This window comes from Haliaeetus albicilla, chromosome 10 (genome assembly GCF_947461875.1).
Source record: "Haliaeetus albicilla chromosome 10, bHalAlb1.1, whole genome shotgun sequence".
Taxonomy (NCBI): domain Eukaryota; kingdom Metazoa; phylum Chordata; class Aves; order Accipitriformes; family Accipitridae; genus Haliaeetus; species Haliaeetus albicilla.
Window position 1 is genome coordinate 26522590 of NC_091492.1, and position 24997 is coordinate 26547586.

The following is a 24997-nucleotide window of genomic DNA, read 5'->3' on the forward strand; positions in this document are numbered from 1 at the left end:
CTCCCCACACATTTGCCATTGGAGCATGGTTGGTCAAGAGGGGACAGTGAAGGGCTGCCTCAGTGACAGCAGCCCTGGCTGAGGGGACAGGAGCTGGAGGGGTCCCCTCCCATGCTGCCCTGACCCCAAGCATGGCTGCTAGGACCTTTCCGGGCTCCTGCAAGGAAACAGGAGCCCCGATGCTATGAGAGCATCCTGGTGCCCAGAGGTGGGGATAGGGTACAGGAACCTGTGGGACCGCAGAAGAAAGGGTGGAAAAAAGGAGCAAGAGACCAGGGGGAAAAGAAACTAAAAAGAGCTCGGGAATGAAACAAACCATAAACCAAAAATTATCATTAATGAAGGACGAGAGCCAGCCTGGCAGCAAGTCGTTCAAGGTTTTAAGTGAACTTTGCGATCTCTGTGAAGACTCACGTGCGTGCCCCGCAGGGAAAAGAACTGACCTGCGTGCTCGGATGCTTTCTTCCAGGGAGCGCAGCCCGTGCGCTTGGCCCAAAGCAGTCCTCGACGAGAACAAAACGTCGTGGCCCAGAAAGAAACACGGCTGCTAAATTCATCTCACTTGCCACTCAAAGATGGGAGGCGATCCACAAGGTAAAGCGCAGCAGTTTCAGCCAGCCTTGTGCTGGTCATTCATCTACCGGTGGCCGTCACCATCCAGTGTGGGACGGTGCCTCCCCTGTGCAGAGCCCGTCCCCCACGGCACACTCCCGCAAGCGAGAGGAACGGCGCTTTCTCCCGCTGAACAAAAGGGAAACTGAGGCACAAAGGCCAGCACCCGGCTCTCTGAACGCGTCGCGAGCTCCTGCTCCCAAAGCTGAGCTGCACCCTCACCCCCAGTGCCTGAAACAGAGCGAGGAATTGTGCTCCGCTTTCCGGCGTCCTCATCCTCCGCTTCAACCACAAAACCAGCCTTCCTCTCCCCGGCTGCCTCCCCTCCCACGGCCAGCTCATTTCCTGACATTACAAAATTCAGCCTGAACAAAGCCAGAGCGAGAAACGCGTGGCTCCGGCCTGGGCTGCACCTACCGCTCACCCCTGAGGAGCCACATGGAGGGGACACCCCAGAACAGCCGGGTACAAGCAGCTTTCCAGCCTGCCAAAAGCACCAAACCTCACACTATGTGGACTGGAGTCCTGTGGATGGACCAGCCACAGGATTTCCCAGCATCAGGACAGACAGACGAGGCTGGCTCCATCACCTCCACGATGGGAGAGCAGCAGGGACAAGGATGGGGGGCTTCAGCTACTGCCCCACTTGCACCCATTAATGACCAGACTGACCTGTTGACCCCTCCCCCAGGACCACCCCTTTATTTCCCTTAATAAAAAAGAGCATCCTACAGAATGATCAACCACGTGGGGACAAGGACACCCACAGAAGAAGTGTCACCTTGCAAGTGCCACACTCCCAGCCAGGACGAGGGACCACGCTACCTGCGCTTCCACTTTCTGCCTTATCTCAGCTGCCAACTCAGGGATCAGGGGCTGCTTCTCTGCAAACAAACTCCCCCGCACCGGGACCCACCGGACTGTTATTAGTGCAAACTCAGGTGTTACCCGCAGGGACCTGGGTCGGTGCTGGCTCCAAGGGGTGGAGAAGTTAACGTGAGCAGGACCACCCTCGCACCAAGGGGCTGCAGGAGATTGGCACCCATGCCGTGGATGCCGTCCCCAGTGTTCAATGCAAAGGGACTCTCAACGAGCTCCTGAAACTCCCCCCGCTCGGCGTACGAGCAGCTCTTGCTGGTCTCAGCATTGCAGCGCCTTGCAGGGCTGTGGCAGAGCCTCGGCATGGGGACCAGGGACCACGGGTTGGGCTGGGTGGAGGATGTGTGAACATGTGGCTCAGCTCTGCGCCCGGGGCTGGCTCCGCTCCAGGCAGCCAAACCCCCGCTGGCCCTGGCGAGCTCGGAGCCAGCTCCACCATCCCATTGGGATGCAAGGGGAAACATGCAGCCAAGCAAGACCTGCTATGTCTGTACATGGAGTTGTCCCCCCTTGGTGGGGGATGCCGGTAGACAAGCCAGGAGCATCCCCACGGGCTGCAGGGTCCCCACTCGCAGCCGACCTGAATCCAGAGCCGTGTGTCCATGGTGCTGGTCCACACGTGGCCATCACGGGACAGCCCGTACAGCCATGCCAGGCGCCACTTACACAGACCCTAGCCCCAACAGCAAAAATACCCATGGCTGATTATTCGCAGTAAGCCTACATCCCCAGCCACGAGAGCCAACCGGCCTGTTGTGACGATGACTGTCAGACCACATCCAAATCCATGCAGCCCTCAGCCACGTTGCGGTCCCCAGACCGTGACGACTAATGGCAATGCCTTTGCCGACCCACTCCAGCAGACCGGCTCCCCCCTCACTGTGGCGAGGTAGGAAACCCTGGCTGAGCCAGGATCGGTCTCAGGGTATTTAGCCTGCCAGGCGGCTCTGACGGAGCCTATACACTTCCCTGCAAGGGCCTGGTCAGACCCTGGCCCAGGGCCACACCTCAGCATCGCCCGGCTCTGGATCAGCCCCCGAGACAGGGATGAACACAGGGAGAAGGTCCAGAAACCACAGTGTACACAAACGTGAGCTCAAGGGCCCAATCCTCTCCAGCCCCACGGCTCCCACGTTGCTTCATGCTCCGGCCAAGCTGCCGAAGCCGCTGCCCTTCAGACCCGGTGGTACATCCAGCACCAGTAAACCCCAGTGAACCCCCAGTCCCCATTTTGCAGCATTTCAAGACAGTGCAAAGAAGCAAAGCCCCCACCCACCAGTGTTGCCAGCGAGCGAGCGTCCTGGCACGGCTCCCGGGAACTCTGGATTCTGGGGTATTTCGGAAGGTCACTATCTGACCCACCGCGGCACGGTGAGACCAGGACCGGGTGAAAGGTTGGGGCTGGACAGTGCCGCCGGCAGCCCCAAGGGACCCTGCTCAGTGCCCAGGTCTGATCCCCACAGCACCACCTGTGTTTGAAGTCTTTTTGTTTTAAAGAGAGAAATGCTGCCCAGGAAAGGGTGGAAGTATCGTCTTTTCAAAATGCTCTGTTATTTTACAAGCTGGGGGAAAAAGAAAAAATAAATCATGTAGGGGAGCGATGGAGGCAGCAAAGACAAGTGAATTCCCCTTTCTAATGGAAAAAAAGAAGGGGAGGAAAAGGGGGAAAGAGAAGACAATCTTTTCGCCCAGCTTTCAGACGAAAATGCTGAGCAGACGATAAAATTGTTCCTGTTTGAAAACCAAAGCTTTGGTTTTGCCCAGTGACAAACCAAAATGCCTCAGGGTGGAATCTGTCCCGAGAGCAGCAGGAAAACCTCCCTGATGTGGGGAGGACCTCCTGGGACCCCCCCATTTTTTAACTGATGTAGTCAGGCTGGTGCAACCTGCCATGCAAAGGCAGCGGGTGGCTATGGAGCTGCTCCAACCTGCCTGGAAGGATCCCGGAGGATGTGCAGGGATGGCTCCCGGGGACTACCCTCGATATCTGCTCAGGTGATGCTTGGCAGCCCCTGTGCCACAGCCAGTCTTTGCATATATGTATGTATAGAGAGATATATATATCTCCCCATATATAGATATACACCCCCAAATATATATACCCTCATATATATATATCCCCAAATTCATACACCCCATATATATATATACACCCCTGACTACATCATATATACATGTAATACCCCCAAATAAATAATCCCCTTGAGTCAGCAGAGGAAGGGTCTCAGGCAAAACCCATCCTCACCATGCGCAGAAGCCTGGAAGATGCTAAATCACTCAAATAAGCTCCCAGCCCTGTTGTTAGATCAATCATCAGTCAATTAAGCCACCAGCGTGAGCTTGCCTTTCTACCTTGGCGAAGGAAAGCCTCGCCGCGGCTGGCTCGGCTCGGGGTGCTGGCATCCCCAGCATTATCCCGCAGGGCCACTTCCACGGGCACACAGGGGGAAAGTCTGAGGGGAGAAAGGGAGGTGGACGGGGAGAAATTGTCCGCTCTGAGGCTGCTCCGGGCCAAAGCAGAGCCGAAGAGGCCAAGAGGGAGGCGCAGATTGTGGAGGGGAAGAGCAGCCGACCGCAATCTCTCCTTCCCCTTTTTTCATGTTTCCTCTAGCAACGGGCTCAGGGCCACAAACATTTGGATACCAAACCTGAACTTCCCCCCACCGGGCTCCCGACCCGGCTCGCCACCCCTCTGCCAGGCACTTGTGGGCCCCCAACCCAAACCGGGGTGACCCCAGACCCCAGTTGCTGGGGCTGTGCTGCGCCGGTCTTGGGGAGGTCCTGGCAACAGCAAGGATCAGCCCCACCATTAGCCAAAAAAAAAAGGACTTTCTCCATTTCTCCAGCCCATGAAACTAAAGCATCTCAGCCACGGCCTGGCCTCCAGTTTGCACCAGCCACTGGGAATATCCCCAGGGCTTAATTAGGCCTGATGAGTCTTTTACATTTGGGTTTCCTCTGGCTTGCCACCAAGAGGTGGAAAGGGACAAACTAGGAGAGATCCCACTCCAGGCAGGAGTGCTGGGCAGGACAGGCTGGTGGTTAAACGCAGCGAGAAACCGTGGCTCCCAACTGGCCATCGTGCCGGATCCTGCACCGGAGTCACAGCGCCAGCACAGCAACAGGGGCTGCAGAAAGGGAGACGGAAGGAAAGCGGGTGGAAGCCGGAAAGGAGAAATCCACCTCCAGTGGCACAAGATGCTCAGCTGTGCAGGGATGAGCGATAGCACAAGAGCGATGGCACAAGCCAACCGTGCCGAGGACGTGTCCACACCGTGCAGAAGGTGCAACCACCACCGGTGCTCCTCCAACACCTGCACAGGGATGGGTTGAAGGTGCCCCCAGTTCGAGGCAGGGTGGGAATTGCTGTTGGGGGGTTCACTTCTCCGCTCTTCCAGGTCACCTTGCGGAAGCTTTGCCCCCAACAAAGGGTCCCAGCACAGGCCCCCTGCCCAAATCCAGCCCTGGGATGGGTGCTGGACGGCCGCTCTCCATCCCCACCGAGCCGTGCTCCAGGAAAGGTCATGGCAACCGAGTGCGTGGCATAGCCACCGCCACGGGTGTTGCAACAGCGGCCACCGGCCCTGCCAGTACTTGGGGGACACAGAGTGGGTGCCGGGGGGGGCGGTGCGCGTGTGCGACCGTTGCAGCCACCGAGTTTCGCTCTCGCCGGCTGAGTTCCCCCTTGGGCAGCGGAGATGCAGAACTGAAACCTCCAGCTGTATGGACGCGGGCGGGCGGGGGTGGCCGGGAGATGCAGGAGAGCTGGGGACTGGCATGGGTTTCGGAGCAAAGCCACGCACCGTGCCACACCGGTGACAATGGTGGGGGGGGTCCGGGAGAAGCATGGGATGAGGGATGGACGCAGGAGTCTCCTCTGGCTCACAGCACCCACCCTGCTTCTGCCGTCTCTGCACAGCTGGGCCACCCATCTCCTTGCACCCAGCACATCTGGCGGGAGCAGAAATACCTCTCGGCATGCGGGTGCCTACACCTCTGGGCAGGCTCCGGTTTGCATGTCCCCACTCCAAGAGCCCATCCAGGGGCTGACACTGCCACAGGACGTCCCGGCACATCAGCTGAGTGTGGATCAGCAGGACCACGACTGCCCACACAGGGTGGTCCTACTGCCTTGCAGCAGCGCCTGCTCCTCCCAGAGCAGGGAAACTGAGGCACGGGGAAAGGAAGCAAACAGCAGAGCTGGAAACACAAACATCCCCCTGCCCAAATCCCAATTACCTTCCCCTGAGCAAGCCCCTCACCTCCCTCCTTGTCCCCTCCTGCTCACCCACCAGCACCAGGAGGACCCTGAGTCCAGAACAACCCCAAAACACCTGAGGACATCACAGGGTCTCCCATGAGAGCCCAGGGATGCCAAGATGTGGGTGTCCCGTACCCCAAGCACCCAGCTCTTGCCCTCGCCCCGGTGACGGAGGCAATGCTTCAGGTCACATTGCCACCTGCTGGCACCGGCACTGGGGCCCGGATGGCACCAGCTAACCTGGCCGCAGGCATCTGCACTTTCCCAGATAGAGACAGCAGCAGCTCTGCAGGTGCTGTGCTGGGCACTGGGCAGGTGCGTGGGCCCGGAGGTGATGGGGGGGGCTGTGGGTGCCCCCACCCTGCTCATGGCCCCCAGTACCCTCCGGGGCATCACATGAAAGGGTCCAGTGCTGCTCCAGGGCTGCAGGAGGCTTTACAGCAGCAGTGACAGCTACTCCGGATTTGCAGTTCCAGCTCCTGCCGGCATTTCCAAGGCAGAGGTAAAGCAGAGGAGGTACCATCAGCCATTTTGCCCCCTGACTCCCCTTAAGCCCTCTTGAATTCCCCACCAACCCCTTCTGTCCGCTGCTGGCTCTCCCCAAACATCACAGATCCGATTCTGACTCGTCTTTCAAGCCACGCTCTCCTTTCTGTGGCACAGTGGGGACAGATCGTCTGCAACTGCTTTGCAGCAGCTTCACATCCATGTAAAACCCCACGCGAGGCACGAGAGGGATCCAAATCCCGCCGGCACGCACCCCCGACGTAGACTGGCAATTTATCACTGATGCTCCATGGCCACTGACTAACGCAACTGCCCATGGATGACAAAAGCGGAGCCGGAGGAAAAATCAACACTGAGGCTGGTTCTTCAACACATATTGGCGCCTGCCAATGTCTCTGGAGGGCAGCAGCTCCGGGGGTGTGCTGCGGCAGGGGTGGTGGGTGCAAGGACCAGGCGGGTGATGTTGGAAGGGACCCCAACTGCAACCCCATCCCAGCACGCCGGGGCACACATCTGTGCATGCATTGGCACGCTCGGGCATGCATCTGTGCCAGCCTGGCCACCGCCGGGTGCCGTGCCAGGCAGAGCTCGCATGTTTACAGCAACGACGCGGACCCGTGCAAAAAGCTCACGGACAGCGCCAGGAGTTGCCATGCACGTGCCCGGCACAGGCGAAGCACGCAGGGTCCCGCTGAGCGGGTGTCAGCTCCCATCGCCCCCCTATTTGGGAACGACCCCCCCCTTGGCAGGTCCCCAAGGGAGTTCGCCCAGGTTGGTACAGCACTTGCCCCCTTCCCCAAGCCCGGGAACCCGGCAGGTCTGGGTGCCCCCGTGCCCACCGGCGTCGAGGCCAGCTGGCCGGCACAGCCTCAGCCCGTGCTCTGCGAGGCAGGTCCAAACTCCAGGGCCAGCGGGTGAGGTGTGGCGAGCCAGGGCTGCATGCCAGCATGCGCCGGAGCTGGGCGGGAGGGAGGATGGGAGAAAATCATAGTAATTAAGAGCAAAGCCCAGGCCCCTCACCGCCTGCTCTGCTGTCGCCTGAGTCAGCAGCCGCCGGCCCCAGGGACATTTTGCATTGCCGCAGCCTCCCAGGGCAGCTCGGGCTGTCAGTGGCGGCTCAGCCCGTCCTCTCCCCATGGAAACCAAACAAACACCTTTGCCCAAGTCCAAAACCTCTAGCCCATCCGTCTCCCTGCTCTGACAAACAGTGGCAGGTCCTAAGTCACCTCCCAGCTGTGATTAAGTGACACGTTGGGGTGGCACAGGGCTTTCCTGCGGTGGGCTGGGGAAGGGTAGAGGGGCTGCCAGCCAGCCCCCAAAATCCCGTGCAAACAGGATTGCAAATGCAGATGGAGGAGGTGGGCACTCACTAGGAAGGGGGGACCAGGCAAAGCTCCACATGCCCCTCACTGCTGTCCCCCACCCCAGGGAATGGGGACCGCCACCATGCCAGAAAATCCCAGCCCAGCTCCGTGACCCTTGCTGGAAGCCAAGAGCTTTTTTTAAACCTGCTTATAAGAGCAACTTGCAAACAAGAAAGAAAAAGGCCCTCCTTGTGCAGAGGAGAGATGGCTTTGTGGTCAAACACAGAACGCCTGGAAGACTTGCATTTAATTCTGGGTTCTGCTACAGACCCTCCTGTGTCTCCTGAGCTAAGCCAGCCACAACCAGGGCTGCTGCCGCCTTCCAGGCACCCAGCACCTTTCAACAACTCCTCCTCACCTCACTCCCCCAGCACCCAGCCTGCCGGTGACAGCCACCAACACCAGCACCCACCATCACTTCCAGATAAAACCCCTGCAAGGGGTTGGAAAACCAGCCAGCGCAGCCGCAACCTCAGCAGGAGCCAGGGTTGCTTGTCCCCAAAATCAAAAAGGGGATTTGTCCCCAAGCCCTCATGCAAATCCCAGCTCCTCGTGCAAACCCCAACCCCTCATGCAAACTCTTTGGGACAAAAGGCAAAGCGCTGATCCAGCGGTCAAGCATGACTACGCACCAGCTGCAAAGCCAGGGTTGCATCTGGAAAAGCGGGAGGAGCATCCCGATGGAGTGAGCCTCTGCCACCCGGCAGCCTCCAAAAACTCAGCAAAGGGAAGACCCTGAGCCGGAGAATAAAATCAGCCTTGGGGTTACCCAAATCTACAGGTTCAAGCCTAAAAACCCTTGCATCCTTGGCAAATCTCTGTCGGGAGGGCGCCTACTCTCCAAACTTCAGATCCTTTTTTTTTTTTTTTTTTTAAAAAAAGATTAAAGTATTTCTCTCCGGCGAGGTGTGGAGAAACGCTTGCACATTCGGTGCCATCGTCAGCAACTCCTACACCGCCCCCCACGTACACTGCTGCAAGGGGAAAGCAGAAGGGGGATTTTATAGGCACCTACAGAGAAAAAAAGAAGATCTCTGTGTAATTTGGTTAACCAGTCAACCGAGTGGCACGAGTCCGTAGGAAACTGCCCTGCCACTCCCCAAATGACTCGGTCCCTCGCAGCGCAATGAAACCTCCATGGCTGGTGCAAGCATCACCTCCCGGCACCTCCCTCTGATGGGTCCACCCCAATGATCCTCAGAAAAATCCTGAATTCCAAATGCAATCCCCAGTATGAAGACGCCGCCATCAGCAAATGCAAAAACAGAGATTTATCAAGGCTTGCTATCACTGGAAAAGCTCTTGGTGCTGCAAAAGGGAACCTGGCAGCAGCATCATGGACCTCAGCATCCTCGGTGCTTTTTCCCCTTAAAACCTCAGCCCCGCAGTCCTGTAATTTAAAGTGAAAATCACAGACTTAAAAGGGAGGGAAGAGAAGAAGCTCTCTGGCCTAGGAGCCAATTAAAACAAATGGAAAGTGTTTTGCTTTTTAATCTCGTATTTTTTTTAGCTAATCTCTCCATTGGAAAGGGAAAGTCGGCTCGTCGGCAGGATGCTGCCGGGGGGATACAGCACGTGCGGAGTCCCAGCCGGGATGGCAACTTGAGCCCTCGCTCTCCATTCCTGTCCTTTTTGGTCGTATTTATCCTGATTTTTGCTCAGAATTAGTGTACAGGGGTAGAGAAACAACAGCAGAGCTTTGGGAAACTTTTTAACAGGGGATTTTGCTGTACTTCTGTCTCTCTTTTATGAAGAAGGGAGTTTTCTATTTTAAAAATACTCTTTTCACTTTGAGTTTTTCAACAGTTTGCACAGGAGGGTTCAGAGGGAGGAAAACCCTCCCCAGCCACAACAGACCCCTCTGCTCCCGTTTGCCCTTTCTTGGGAGAAAAGCAGGGTCCTATTCCTCACCTGGCTGGAGACCATAGAATCAATCATTTAGGTTGGAAAAGACCTTTAAGATCATCGAGATGATGCTTTTCCTGCTGCAAAGGGAGCCCTGCAACCAGGAAATTCATAAAAATGGGAAGTTTTAGAAGTGGAAAGGACCACAGACACCCAGGAACAGGTTGGGTTTTTTTCCTTCTCCAGCCTGGGGCAAGATCTTGGGCAGGATGCAGCAGAAGCGGAAAACAAGACCCGGTAGCCCAGGAGAAGAAGGGGCTCTCCTCGACCCCCGCTGCCGGGACAGTGATTGGCAGCACACCAGAGGCAGAAGCTGGTTTGACCCTCTTTGCCAATCCGGACGGACTCATCCATTCCTCCAGGCAAGAGGAGAGCTGGAGCGGGAGGAGGCCATGAGATGCCATGCCCAGAGCCCATAAATTACAGCAGGGGAAAAGAGTTGCATTTGCCCTATTTCTTATCTGCTTGGAAATTGCACCGCTTTCCCAGCTGCAAAGGCAGCTCTGTTCCCAAGAATTTCAGCAAAGCCATGACCCCTTTCCAGGATCGTACAGTATATGGTGGCAGGGAGCCAGGGCTAATTATAGGCACAGGAAGAGGGGAAAGAGGCATTTGGAAAAGCTCTACCTTCCCAGCAGCAGGGAGTGGGACGGCACGACCCCAGCTGAGCCCACGGTGGGAGCACCCCAAAGGGCTACAAAACCCAAGGCAAGGAGAGCGAAGCCCCGGGACCTGGAGCTCCTGGACATCACGATTCCCCTTTTCTGGAAGGATAAAAGCCAGCGCAAATCACAGCTCACGACGCTCCCTGATTCCTACGTGCTCTGGTGCAGAAGGGAAGCCCCACGGGGGGGGCAGGACCTGCCACTGCTCCAGCACAGGCTGAGCATCAGCACGAGCCCCACACTGGCTGCAGAAATAAATGGAGCTAGAACCAAAGTCGCTCAGTCCTACGTTGGGAATCTGAGTGTTTAGGGTTCCCTGCAGAGACCACATCTACTATAGCCAATTGATGGCTATAGTAGCACGAGCCCCTCACCGTGCCCTCATGCCCTGGCAGCTGTGAAAAACCACAACCTGCAGAGATGGCTGAAGGCAAATAAATGTGTATTAAACTTTAAACACCAGCAAATGCTCTTGAGCAAGCCACATGCAATTTTAGAGCCTGGTTCAATTTTGTTTGCTGGTCAATGTCAGAGGAGTCACCTCTCCTCTCCTGACCCCACTGTATCTGGCATGTACAAGTGGACGAGGACATGTTAACATACGCGTCTGCGAGACCTTCCAGCAAGGAGGAGGTTGGACAGAAAAGCACTAAAACAGGCAGCAATTTTTTAGCCACCAAGCTCCTCTTTAGAGCCACATTTCTACACAAAGCAAAAACCAGGGAAGATAAAAATCCCACCTAATTTTTTTTTGAGGAGGGAAAAAAAAGCCAGGAACCCTCTCACTTGCTGCAATGGTTTTCATTTTCCACCAAATAAAATTGAGTCTCAACTCCGGCTGCTCGCTTATCCCCCTGTATGCTTGCTTCCTTGTTTGCCTGCGCATGTGGGAATGTGTGGGTGTGCGGTTTTTGTTTTGCTTTTTGCAATCATTCTGCAGACCATCTCCTGATATCTTGCAGATCGCAGCCTGCAAGGCAAGCGTGCTCAGCCCTGCTCAATTATCCAGAGAGAAAGACTTTCCACCTCTCCGGCTTTAGACTCGTGAGAGGCCGCTCTCCTCCTCCAAAGCAGCTTCCAAAACCAGGACTTGCATGTCTCCTGACCCCCTGGCAACAGCTCTGCAGCATCCATCACCCAGTCACCCCAAGAAGGTCCCTGTATACGGGGGAAGGATGCAAAAGCTGGGTGCTGCAAAAGGGAGCGTGGCTGTGCGAGGACAGGCTGGAGGAGCCGGCAGCACGGAGCAGCAGGGCACCAGCTCCAGCCTCCCAGCAGGAAAGCGACCGCTCGCTAAGGGAAGGAATCTGTCTGTGGCACGTCGGGTCCAACCGATGCCCTTTTTAAGGCTCCTGCGGCAGCGGGAAGGGGGTTAAGCGCACACCGAGCTCGCCCTCCTCCTGGTTCAGGGTCACCTCCCACGAGCTCAACAGATAACCCGGCTAAAACCTCACCCTTGGCACAGTGGGGACATTCAGAAATGCTCCTAAGGAGGACCTAGCCCCAGCGCAGACAAAAAACAGCTCTATTTCACATTACACCTCCCCAACACTGACACCCCAGATGGGCACGTCCAGCGATGAAGGGGAAATGATGTCCCTGTGGTCCACACCAAAGACACTGGGACCGCAGGCGCCCCGCACCCACCTCTGCTGTCACCTACTCCTCTCTGAGCAGCCAAAACCGGTGGGAGCAGGACAGAGCAGCGGGCATCCATCCCCCCAGAGCACAACCCATCTCACCGGGCACCCAGCACTGCCGGCACATCCTGGCGGAGCACGTGGCGCCGGCGGGGACGACACAATTCCTTCCTGCCCTGGCTCTGCAGGCGATGCCACCACGCGCAGCTCTAAGCCCTAACGGGATAACAAGCTCACAATGAGATCCTAATGAAGGATTAGTGAAATACAGTTTAAAGAGATTAAGGCAGGGTGCAGCACTGAAACTTTTTTTTTTTGTTGTTTTGAGAGCCCGGCAGAGGTGAGACCCGGATTTCAGCCCCTGCCAACATGGAAGGAGCCGGCACCCGTCGCCGGCTCCGGTGACTCGGGATGGTTTTTCCATCGCGCTTGTGCAAAGAAGGGGCCGGGACTCCAAAAGGATGGAGGAACACAAAAAAAAAATTGCTCGTGGCGCCTGAAAGCCCTGCCCAAGGCACTTTAAAAGCGAGCCAGAGGCTTCCTTCATCTCTCCCCTCCTACACCAGTCCCTTCCCATCTGCATCCCAGCTGCGCGCGGTGTGGGGAGTGATACTCTCGGTCCCGTTCATGATGACTGTTGATGTTATCCGCCCAAGCCGGAGCCTTCCAAGGAGCCCCGAGGAAGCAGGTACTCAACTCTCATTCAGGGAAAGTTATTAATATTAATTTCTTGGCTCTACACAAACAGAGCAAGAAGTCAGCCCTGGTCTCGAAGAGCTCAGCGTGACTGCCAGCTCCATGTGCTCCAAAAGGTCGGGAGTCTGGTTCACCCCCAAATCAAACGATGATGTTTTAAAATAGAAAGCAGCACATCTGGGATTGCTTTTTGGGTTTTTTTGGCCACTCGTATTTTTCCTGCAACCACAAACACCAGAAACTTTCTCCTCCCAAGAAAGGGCAATGTGACTCTTACCCCATCGCGGGAATCCAGGAGCTGGGAATTTGCTAAACCGGCCCCAAGACCGGTAATGCCTGGGGGTGAAAGGGCAAGCAAGGCTGGCGCTGAGCAGGCAGGGACGGGCTCGCCCCACGGGCAGCGGGGCAACCGTTCGAAGCTGACCCCTAATTTCATCCAAGTAGTCCAAAGCCACGTGACGAAAGGGAGGTGGGGAGGGGATCTGACAAACATCCCTGTCGAGAAACTACAAAACAAATCAAATGAAGATGTTTGGAGCGGATCCAGATGTTTACTAGTGACGCACATGGAGGTATAAATAATTATCCGGTAGGAATTTTGTTCACAGGCAGCTCTCCCTTATCTAATCAGATCTCAGCACGATGTGGCCCTGGCCCCCCCTGCTTAAAAAGTCTTGAGAAAACCAGATGCAAAATAAAAAGACCTCACTAGGGGCACCAATTTAATGCCATTAATCACTGGACGTTCGGACCAGAGCTGCCAGGACTCAGATCTCATCCAGGCACAGTTCTAGGAGGGAGGATTTTTTCCCCCCAGCAGGAGTGCTGGCAAAGGGCTGGATCCTGCATGAGGGTGCGGAGCGGGGCCCGGGAGCAGAACCTTTGCACCCTGCCCCATGCACAGCACCGGGTGCAGGTAAGGTGGCATCTGTGGGAATGGGAGTCGGCCACGGCGTCGGCCGGATCCCTCCACACTGGCACAAGGAGCTCGCCAGTGGCTCTTGCCTGTAAAAAACCAGCTGCTTAAAATACACTCACGAACAAAAACCTCCCTTATCCGGCTGCGTCTTACCAGCCAGCGACTTCAGAGCCCGTACACTGCAATTACCTAAAAATAAATGGACCACAAACCCCAAGAGACCGAATGGCAGAGGGGGATGAAGATGTCAGCAAAGGTGCCCTGGCAGCACCAAGCCCGGCAAGCCGGAGGGTCCACAGACGCAAGTGATGGTTGCAGCATCACCGGGAAGCCCAAGCCAAAGGGTTGGCACGCGACCGATAAACAGGGAGAAAAAAAGGCTTTAACAGCTCAGGAAAAACCACCTGAGCTGATTTTTCCTGGCTGTTAGCATCACCTAACCCACCGTCGCTGCCATGGGAGGTGTTGGCACACCAAGCAGCACCGTCACCCCCCGTGCCGGCAGCCCTCGCCCCGCCACCCTCCCGCCAGCATCGCCAATGGTTTTCCAAAAATTAAACCAACCCAACCCACCGTAGGCGAGGCCGCAGAGGGTTTCGCAGAGGCCGGAGAGGAGCAGTGTTGGAAACTTACTGTAGAAAATTGGCCGCTCAGCTCCGGCTCCTTGTCCCTACTGGTGGGAAAGTCTATAAATCTCTAATAAAGAAAAATAAAAAAAAATCTCCTCCCATTTTATTCCTTCTCTCTCCCCCCTCTAAAGGATTGCGAAACCAAGAGGGCAGCCGGGGCTTGGATCTGCAGCATTTCTGAGTTCCTATGGAGTCTGGGCTCCCTGCCACCAGCAACAGCGGCTCTGGGGGTGTGGAAAAAGGGAGGGAAAAAAAAAATAGAAGAAGAAGAGGAGAAAAAAAAATTAGAAAAAAAAAAAGAGTCCTATTTATTTTGGGGGATGAGAGAGAAAACTTGCAATGTACAAACTGGGGGGGGGGGGAGCGTGGCTCTGACATTCCTGCAGGCACTGCGCGCTTTGTAATAGAAAAGACTTTTGGTTAAAAAGCCTGGATTTTTTTTTATTAAAAAGCCTGGTGGGAATACTGAGCTTGCAGAGGATGCTCTTTCCTGGGGTGCACACGGGTGCCGAGCAATCTCCTATACAGGGAGCCCAGCACCTCCCAGGGCAGATAGACCCCCCCCAGGGAGCACCCATGGGTGCTAATGGCAGCTCTACCCTGCCCTGATGCGTTCCCCTGATCGCAGTAAGGGGAATTACGGAAGACAGGCTGGAAGAAAAGCCTGCTCCAGCCGTGACCCAGATTCCCCTCCAGCCTGATCCCTCACTGAAGTCATAATCCTTGGAGGGCTTCTGGTCCTTTTTTTTTTTTTTTAAATACATCCCTGCGTGTTGCCATGGTGATGAGGGTGATGCTATAATTTCAGCATTATAGACTTCAGCGCGAGAACAGGAGGGAGAAGGTGGTTGAAATATGGACGAGCTGCGCTGGTAATGTATTTAGGGAAAAAGAATTAAAAAAAGAAAGAAACAACCAAGGCGGCACCTTGGCTTCATTAGCAGACGTTGGAGGAGCAGAGCTGACCTGCAGCAGAAGAGATGCAGGGGATGGGGGTCAGCTCCTGCCCTGGAGCCAGGGTACCCGCTCTTGGGCATCATTTGGGCAGCAGCTTCCCGGGCATGGATGCTCCAGACCCTGCAGGGTTCTGGAGGATGCAAACTGCCACTCTGCCAGGACAAAGCAACAAGTCTGAAACTCCCAGGCAGCCCTTGCATTACCCAAGGCAGCCACGAGCAGGAACACCCTATTTTGGGGTGGTCTTAGCTCTGCCCACCACAGCTCAGCACCTGACCAGCGGCAAAACCAACCAACTTTGCAATGAAGCAGCTCCAAAAGAGCTGCCCAGCCCTTTTTCACCTTTATTTTTCCACCAACTTTCCTTTCCACCTTGCTCTGCCCACATCAGAGTCCAGTGGCATCCCATCACTGACGGGATGCAGAACTCTCTGAGCTCCTGCCCAGCTCCCAATGGGAGAAAAACCCACCACTCCTCCGTGGTTTTTGCAAGGCCATAAGATACCTCCGGGTGCTCTTAGCATCACGCTATCACGGTTTGGCCCCTAAGAGCCCGAGTTTTCAAGCTGGAAGGTGACCTGTGACCCCACAGGAGGGATGAACCAGGACCCAAGCCAGAGCCCCGAGGGCATCGGCCCCCCCAAATCCCAGGAGCCTCAAGCTCTGCTGCAGCAGAGGAACAGGAAAATTGCACGAGCAGAAAATAAACCAGTTTTAGCCACATTTCCACCCCCCCGCCCCGTGCCCCTTCCCGCCCCATTGCCAAGCATGCAACCAGCACCCGTCGCGACGAAAAATTTCCGAAAGACGCACAAATAAAAATAAGACTGTACACAAACACCTCTGCCTAAACACAGCCCAATGGCCTGTGACCCCCACCACGAGGGAGATGGGCTGCGAGCGGGTTCACGGGGTCCCAAAGGAAGCCAGAAAGCCCCGGGGGACGCCTCGCCCCATGCCACGCTCGCCCACGTGCCCTTCCAGCACGCGGCTGCAAGCGAGGAGGTGAGAAATGGGTGCTCCGGTCCGGTGCACAGCACCTGGGATGGCATCCAGCGCTGCTCCAGCCATGCAACCTGCACCCCTCGGCTTCTCTCTCTGCAAGGTGTGAGAAAGACCCCAACGGCAAAACCTGGGTGGCCAGCATTGGGAGGGCGCGTGGAAATCACCGTTGGTCCTATGCCAGAGCCACAGCACCTGGACACAATGCAGAAAGGCAGCTTAAAGTGGGGATCCTCGGACGGCTGCGTGATGCTGGGACAAAAGGGTCTCCCAAGCCCATAAATGCTTGGAAAAAGAAAATTAAAAAAAAAAATCACAGTGCATCATTGCAAAAATGGGAAATCCAGGTGCGGGGCAGTGGGTGCTGCACACCAGCCACGGGACCCCACGCCGGGGCTCACAAGGCTCCTTGGTGCAAAAAAAAAAAGCTTGTATAACCTCAGGGGGGAAAAAAGAAAATTCAGAACATTTTGTTTCAGTCCCCAAAGGGGACCCAAACCCCAAAGTGCCAGCTTTAGCATCCAACCTGTCAGCCCTTGAGCCATCACGGTTGCTTTTCGCAGTGCCCTGAGCTCTATATTTAGCCTCAAAGGTATTTATCTTTGAGAAGCTAAAAACAAAGCTGCATTTGCATAACAAAAAGACCCTGTTTGCTCGTACATGTGTAGCATCGCGTACATGTGTAGCATCGCGGGGAGAAGGCATGCAAAGCAGCCTTCCTCCCTCACCAAGCAGAAAGCACTGAAGGTCACCCAAGTGGATGCTGAGCTCGCGGTGGCTAGTCCTCTCCGCTGGAAAGGACAAGGCAAGAACATCTTCCCTTACGGGAAGCCTCTTCCCAACCTTCCCACTTGCATCTCGTCCAGCTGGAGCAGCCCTCTTCGGCTCAAAGGCAGGCGTGAAATTCTGCTCGCTAAAGCACATGCTCCCGTCTGGCCTTAAACCTCAAAGATCGAAGGGCAATTAACAGGTTTTTTCCAAACTCTCTTGATTTGCAACCAGAGCCCGTCTCACCGTTTCCTCTCCCGGGTGCCAGCGGCGGGCAGGAGCGAGGACACGCGACTTTGTCCCCTACTCGGGAGCAGCGTCTGCAGGAGAGTGGGATGGCAAGGAACCTGACCCTGGGCAGGGCGCAGCGAGGTGCTGCGGCTCAGGTGGGCACAGTGAGCCTTTTCCCCAACCGCGCTCCTTCGGAGGAGGGAAGAGTTTGGCCTGCAAGCAGCTCCCACAACACGTGGGGATGTCGGGAGCACCCAGGACCTCACCCCGCCAGGACCCTCACCCTCCTGCAGGAGTGGGTGGAAGATACGGTGACTCCGTACTCACCCATCTGACACGCCAGGTTGCCACTCACTGCCGTGCCGTGCCCGAGGCTCAATCCAGCACCTACGTCATTGTTTTGGGACAAAGTCCCTTCGTGAACTGGCACCACCCAACTCCCTGTCTCCTCCTTATCTCGCATGGGTGCACGCTGCTGTGGCACCACACTGCTACCGAAATCCCTTTTGCCCCACCACCCCCACGGCTCGATTAAAACTCAACCGTACCAAAACACAAGGTGGATCACACCTAACCCCAAAAAGCACCAGTGTGCCCAAATGCCGACCCAAAAGACAGATGCTCGCCTCTCCCCCTGCAATAAAACGCCAGCTCTGGGGAGAGGATTGATGGAGGGAGCAAGAAGCGGCATACCAGCCACCAGCTGCCGCGGGAAGAGGCTTGGCTGCCTTCACCACCAGCATCCTGCTCCAACCATTTGTTCTGCTTCTATTTTAGAAAGCAATGGGGCTCGGCGCTACACGGCTCCCAACCTCCCCACTTACCGAGCAAGGCAACAGATTTCTGCAAAGAGGTAGCACCGGCTCCGCTCCCCATCTTGGCAACGGCATCCGCGCGGGGCCGGGGATATTTTTGAACAAGCGAGTTGAGAGGTGCTAGTTTTCCCGGCGGCTCGGTGCCGACGTGTGGGAAGGACGGCCGTGCCGAGTCAGGGGAGGTTGGGGATGGATCAGTGATTGATCCCCATGCTTAAAACCCAGGAGATGGGGCGTCAAGTCCTCACAAGCCATGGAAAGCAAGATGTCCAGCGACGCGTTGAGCTCTCTGGGAAAGCATCACCCAAGAGAAGAGGCTGGAGAGCTGCACCCCAACCCCACAGCCCTGAGCCCTTCCCGGGAGCCCCCATGCTGGCCCATGCACTCAAAGGAGAGCCTGGCACACACACGTCTGCGCGATCCCAAGCGCTGTTCCTCACCGGAATACCAGGCTGAAAACTGCCCCAAGCCCATGGCCAAGCAAGTCCTGCCTTCACCCAACTCTTCCACCCCGGTTCCCAGTTATCGAAATAAATTTGCTGCTATTGCAGGGTTTTCTTAAGGGCAGACACACGTCTCCAGGGAGAACATGGTTTATCCCCTGGGATAACCGCGTCTGGAGGCACCTCCTTGCCTCCGCCACAACCTCCCCAGCGGTGTGAGCACCGGAGGAGATGCTCAGTGCCGCACGCAAACACTTTGCTTCCCCCCAAGGTTTTTCCAGCAAGTTCTCAAATGGTCTGAGCACCGCGTGCTGGGCTCTGCACCCGACGGCAGAGCCACAGTCAAAGCTCCCTTCGGCAGAATTTTAAAGGGCAAAATTCCCCCTGCATTGCCTGGCAGGGAGACGGTGCCGGCTGGCTCCGGCAACACCGGGGTTTTTAACAAGCTGCAGATTTTTCAGCCACTACAACCTGCTACCCCCTCGTCCAGCCGAGCGGCATCAGGGTCCCGTCCTGGACAAGGTGATACGGAGCCCAGGGATGCTCTGGGTGCCACAGGACACCGCACCTCAGGGACAGCCACGGTCCCCAACTGCTTGCGCTCGGACAAGACGGGTTCTTCCTCCCAAAGCTGAAAGCTCGCTCGCACGCTGGAGGGAAGGCTGCAGGTACCAGGTCCACAGGGACATTTATCACAATATTTAGACAATACATGACAGCTCAGACCCCACCTATGGTTATGCAAACACACAGTCCCTCTCTGCCTCCGTATCGCCTCAAAATTGGTAAAAACCCACTCATTTCTTTGCAGCCCCGAGCTTTGCAGAAGGTCCTCTCCCATGGATGCCACCACGGACCAGCAGCACGCACGCCATTCCCTGCCGCAGCTCCCGATCACCCTATTTTACCTCCTGCTCCCAGGAGAAGATGCTCTCAGCACAGACCACCGCAGCCTGGGGCTGCAGGATGGGACCGTCTCAGTGACTGCACTCGTGGGAAAAAAAAAAAAAAAAAAAAAAAAAAGTCTGGCCAGTCAAAATAATTCATCCATGTTTTGTTTTGGTTTGGTTTTTTTAATTTTTTTTCTTCCCTGTCAGTGGAAACTCCTGCTACGGCACTGTGTCTCAAGGTTACTGCTTGGGGTGGTGGAGGATTTCAGGTTTTACAACCAAAAAATTCCAGACAGAAACCCAGAAACGTTGCCAGTTTTTTACTAAACAGAAGTCCTTCGTCCAATTTATTTAATTTATTTAACTTTTTTTTTAAGCTTGATGCAGCAGGTTTTAAGCAAACCCTGTTTTTTCAGCCCCCAAAATTTTGACTGCTTTGATAGAAAACTCTCATTGATGCCATGAACATTTTCCATTCTCAATTTCTTTTTTGAGGAAAACCAAACCAAACAAATCTGACCCCACATATTTTCCCCACCTGCATGACATGGGATGTGTTCCTGGGTATTTGTTTCTGCGGCACCTAGCAATTTTTCCCTGAAGTCTTCCAATAATTGGAAAGGAAAAATTCTCCTTTTTATTAAAAAAAAAAAGTTTCATCTTCAAAATAAGAAAAAAAAAAAAAGATGCTTTCCAAAAGGATGGAGAAAAGTCACATTGTTCCAAAAGGCACTTTCATTTAAAAAGGAAGATGAAAACTTTCAAGCAGGGCTATTTATAACCACTGCTTATATCCATCAATAACACCTTCTACCCTGCATCCTCCTGGGCAGGTAACACCGTGCCAATAGCCCCCAGCACCCTGACACGGGGTGCAGCATCTGGCCTTGCAGGCGATGCAAACAATACCCCCCCTATCGCAGGAGGAGGAGGAATCCCTTTGCTGCCTTCCCAGATGAGCCTACAAGAGGTGACACCTTTGCAGCCCCAGAGCGGGTTTGCATCAGGGACCTGGCCCTGTGGGCAAAACTCTTTACCATATATTTTTTGGGGGGCTGGGGAAAAAAAAAAAAAAGAAAAATTGAAAAAAAAAAAATCTGGAGCCATGGCTTTGCCCTGCCTCCTTCCAAAAAAAGGCCGATGCGGCAGCAGTGCTGCAGCAGGAGATCACCCTTCCCCACAGCACCCAGTCCCCCACCCGCGCCCCGAGCATCCCGGCTGGGGGGCAGCTGGAGGCACCTCCTCCTCCAAGCAGTTTTGGGTTTGCGCCGGACACTTGCTGGAAGCTGTCTGAAGTTCTGGAAAGAGAAACGATTCCTCCTCCTCTTCCTCCCTGCCCAGAAATAGGTCATTTAATTACCACCTTTCCAACCCCAAACCAACACTGACTCAAGGCAGGAGGTGGGAGCGCTTCAACCCCGCGCCGGCTCATGCCCAGCAGCAGCCCGAAGACACCGCGGCGCGGCTCTGACCTTGAGATGTTCAAGCCGGCAGGACCCGGGCATCGGGGCAATGTCAGCATGGACGGCAAGGACTCAGCTCCCGCCTTCTGGATTTCAATTAGCGCTGTTCAATTAAAGCAAGGAGGGTCGGGGACACGGGTGCTGCTGAGCCGCTCCACGCACAGCCACCGGGCACGGCTGTGCGCCAGCTCCAGGAAAACCAACGGCTAATTGCACGTTGTGAAATAATACGTGTCCTGCTCGGCACAGAGTGAAACGTGCGGCCCCGGCGCAGTCCGGTCTGGCTGCTTCGGGATGGGACACCGCGGGATGGGGTGGCTCCTGGGTGGTGGCCGGAGCCTGACACATCCCGGCATGGACATCACCCTGCCCTACCAGCTCGTCCTCACCGCATGCACCAAGGCACCCACCCCGGCACCGCTCCCACCGATTCGGGGACTGGAGCGGCGCAAAGCTGTTAAAAGCCCCACTGGGTACCGGTGTAGCGCCCAACATCGAAAATGGGCCCCGGCAGCTGCTCTGGCATCCCAGTGCTCAACCGCAGCCGGGACGTCTCACCGCAACCAGACCCCTCAGACCCTGGCAGTGAGGAGCCCCAACACCATCACATGCACCTCGTCTCATCCATACCTACCACCCCACTTTTATATAGGGGAAGAGGCTCACCTATAGCTCAGGAGAGAGCGGCCAGGGAATTGGGGAGCAGCTGCTGCATCCCCCCAGCCTTGGCATGAACCAAAACAGGCCGAGCTTCCCCAAAAAACTCTCCCCGTGCAGCTCAGAGGCCCCACTCCCCCCATCTTTTTAGCCAACATTCAAGAGAAAGCAAACGTACAGCCCACCCCTCCCCAAAATAAATCACTCCGAATTGATTTCCCATGTATTTAACAAGTCCTCGCTCCACATGGGCACCTTTTTTTTTTTTTTTTTAAATTTTTTAAAGGATGCAAGCTCTTGTCCGTTTTTCAAGCCATGGGGAGCTACAGCAGGGAGACACCAGGAGTGAAGGAAAAGGAAAAATTAAAAGAAAACCCACAAGCAAACCAAACTGGAGTGCGAGATGAAAAGCGACAGATCTGTGGAGGTAGAGCTGCTGGCAGGCAGACGGCTAGATCCATCTTGAAAGGAAAAGCAAACTGCTGCTCAAACAAGGCAGAGGGAAAAACCTAGAGGTCTTCCGGCACTGCCTAAGCTCTGATCAAACAAAATGATTAACAAATTTCAGCTTTTTATTGAAAGCTTCTCTAATTAGAGGAAAAAAGGAAAGGAAAAATAAAAAGAAAACCAAAACCCTGAGAGGCGCGTTGGATGGTAAAGCAATAAATACCGTCTCGGGGAGGCGAAGGGCTGATGCATCCCATAGTCCCACCGTCACAGAGAGGGTGAGCGCGGCGGGGGGCACCCGGCTCCCACCCCGCGGCACCCAGCACCCGGCACGGACGCGCGTTTCCGCGCCTCCCCTCCCTCACCAGCCGTCCTCCTCCTCATCCTCCTCCTCCCTGCCCCTGCTCTGACTCACTTGCTTTTTGCTCACCGCGTCTGGCTCAGCGGCAGAGCCGTACCTTCCCGGGGGCACGACTGTCATTTGCAATAGAGTCACCTCTGAACTCCAAATGGCTCAGCCTCTAGGAACTGCCAAAATAGCTATAAAAATAAGAAAGAGTCCCTGGCCCGAGGAGCTCACCCTCCAAACAGATGGGATGGCTACGGGGCGAGGCAGAGGGGATATTTTTAGCTCTGGTTGCAGATGGGGAAGTCCGGCACGGCATCTACACGGCAGCCCCCATCAGTTCACCACGGCCTTGCTTGGGCCACCCCTGTGTGCACTCCCGGGTATTAACGGGATTTAACGGGATTGCTGTTTGCTCACTTCCCAAGCCTTGGGCACTGGCTGGCCAGGGCCGGCTCGCACCGCCGCGGCTTTGCACGGCATCTCCACCGGCACTGGGCTGCCGGGGGCACCCGGCAGGGCGGCAGCAGTCCAGCAAAGCGGGGGCGATGCCAACGACACACATCCCTCTCCCTCTTTCCCCTCTGTTCCCAAACGAGCCACCACAAAACGGCCGCAGCCCTGCGATCCATCGCGGCGGGGGGACACGCCATGCAGCATCCCGTAGCAGGTCCCTCCCGGCACGCTCCGAGCGATGCCGACCTGACCCCAAAAAGTGCTCCGGCTTGGCAAAAAGAGGGTAAAGCACTTCCTGCCCCTCACCGCTGATGCTTTTTTAGATTTAAATGACTTGCCCAGGGTCACAGTGGCAGACCCTGTAACCGAGCCCTCCCTTTCTGGTCAAAGCCCTCCTGGTCCTTCGGGATGAGCCGGGCGACATCCCCCACCCACCCTTGCTTTCATCCTTCCTCTGCGAGCCGGGGCCTGCACCAGCGTTGACACCTCCCTGCCAGGCAGCTGCCAGCGGCGGCTCCCGGCACGCACCAGCACCGTGGCAGCTGGGTCCTGCTCCCATACTTTTCGTCCGACCCTTTCGGCTTTGTTCTCCTTCGCACAAAGCCGCCGTTAGGCTGCCCTGGCAGCACGGAGGGACCTCGAAGTGGATGTGGTTTATGACCATATTTAGGCTCCTTTACGTTGCCAGAGTCGCAGTAAAGGGCTGCAGCATTAAATGAGAATCAGACCCCACTTGTTTCACTTGGCAGCCTGGGAAAAATCCACCCCAGGCGACTCGGGCACTGTCCGTGCCTCCACCCTGCCCGCTCGGGGACAGGATAAAATAGCAACAGCCCTTTCCAGCTCCGCGGTTGCACTTCCCAAGCGGATCCAAGAGCCCCACACCAGCGAGGAGGAGGGGGGGATTAAACACATTAAACACCACCTCCCCTCCCAAGAGCAACTCCGAAGCATGGGGAAGCAAAGGGACATGCCCAAGGTCACCCACTGACAAAGCCGGCACTTCCCAAGGTTCCTGGAGCCCCCCAGCAGGACCGAGCACGTGCAGGGATGAAACCGCCCAGCACGAGGAGCCCCCATGCCAGTTTGTGCCAGGGAGCGGGGGAGCTGGGGCAGGAGTGGAAGAGCCAAGCCACCAGACGCGGGAGCTAATGCCCCTTCAACACGAGCACATCAAATCCCTGCCGTGGTGGAGGCGACAGTGCTTTTCCACCGTGCTGGCAGCACCGGCGAAACCCGAGCAGCGGCCCCCACCACATCAGCCACCTGCTCCCAGCCCAGCACAAGTGCGGATGCCTCAGCCTGGCAAAGCCACGACAACTGCAGGGGCTGAAGGGCAAGGGGGGGGGGGAGAGGAAAGGAGAAGCCATGAGGCCCACCGAGAGGTCCGTGACCTTCAAGAGCCCACAGGCAGCAATCCCAAGGGAGGGCAGGCAGCTCACTTTGAGCTCCCAAGGGACATGAACAGCCCCAGCGCTCCCCAGGCCATGGCTACCAGCACCGCATCGGCCCAGGCAAGGCAAGAAAATACCCAGAATAAATGTTACCTACACCCAAAATCCGCAGCCCCTCATCCAGATGAGGGGATGCAGCTGCTGCAGCATCCCTGTCACACCGAGTCTGGCACAGCCCCATCCCCTTCAGCAGTGAGGTTTCGGGCTGGCTGTCCTGGGACAGTGGTTTAAAAGCACCCACCTTGGCAGAGCAACACCAGCCTGAAAATACACATGGGGCCACGTACTGCAGGAGAAGAAGCTTTGGAGAGGCAGGATCAGGCCTTCCCTGGCGGGGGCGGGCAAGCAGAGGCACTGGGGGAATTTGCACCAGCTGTGCTCCACTTACCAGCATCTGCCTCCCTGCCCAGACCCCTGCCTGCAGTTTGGGGGGGTGGGGGGGGAGAGAGGGGGAGGTCACCGGCCAAAAATGCGTGGCAGCTCCTGACAGCCGGGGAGGACAGCGGTAGGGGGGGACACAACACCCCAGGTCGTGGCCACACAGAGCCATGGGGTGTCATGGGGATCCTGGAGCGTGGAGGGAAGAGCTGTGTGTGTGTGCACACGCATGTGTCTCACTGGGTGTGTGCTGCTCTTGTGCGCGGGGGTGGGGGGGGTTGCAGAAAATGAAAATAAATTAAAAAATAAAAGCCAACAACAAAGTCAAGGGGGCAAGCTGTTAGGAAGAAGATAAGCCACTGGCAAACAAGCATTACAGATGCTAAACAGCACCCAGATGCTGGGACGCCCTGTCCACCGCATCCCTCGCCCGGCATCGTGCAGCCCCTCACCGCCTTGTACCGCCAAGGCAAGGAAACGCTCAATGTCCCGGGGAGGCCGCGGCGACAGTACCAGGGGCTTCCCCCCCCGCCACGGCACCTCGTTCCGGTCGCTGTCAAATGGCAGCCGCGGTGCTGTGCCCCCACTGCCACCGCCACCGGCCCCGGAGGAA

General features: G+C 56.2%; 1 protein-coding gene across 21 annotated transcripts in view; it reads right to left on the minus strand.

Moving 5' to 3' along the window:
* Positions 1 to 24997, minus strand: part of MEF2D (myocyte enhancer factor 2D) — a 103341-nt gene that overhangs the window by 58773 nt on the left and 19571 nt on the right. For 4 of the 21 annotated variants that reach the window (XM_069795582.1, XM_069795590.1, XM_069795589.1 and 1 more), the window contains exon 1: positions 444 to 903. The exons of the other annotated variants lie outside the window; for them this stretch is intronic. The gene's annotated coding sequence lies outside the window, so the exon portion shown is untranslated. Of the gene's footprint in view, positions 1 to 443; positions 904 to 24997 lie in introns of those variants that run through there. 21 annotated transcript variants of the gene reach the window in all.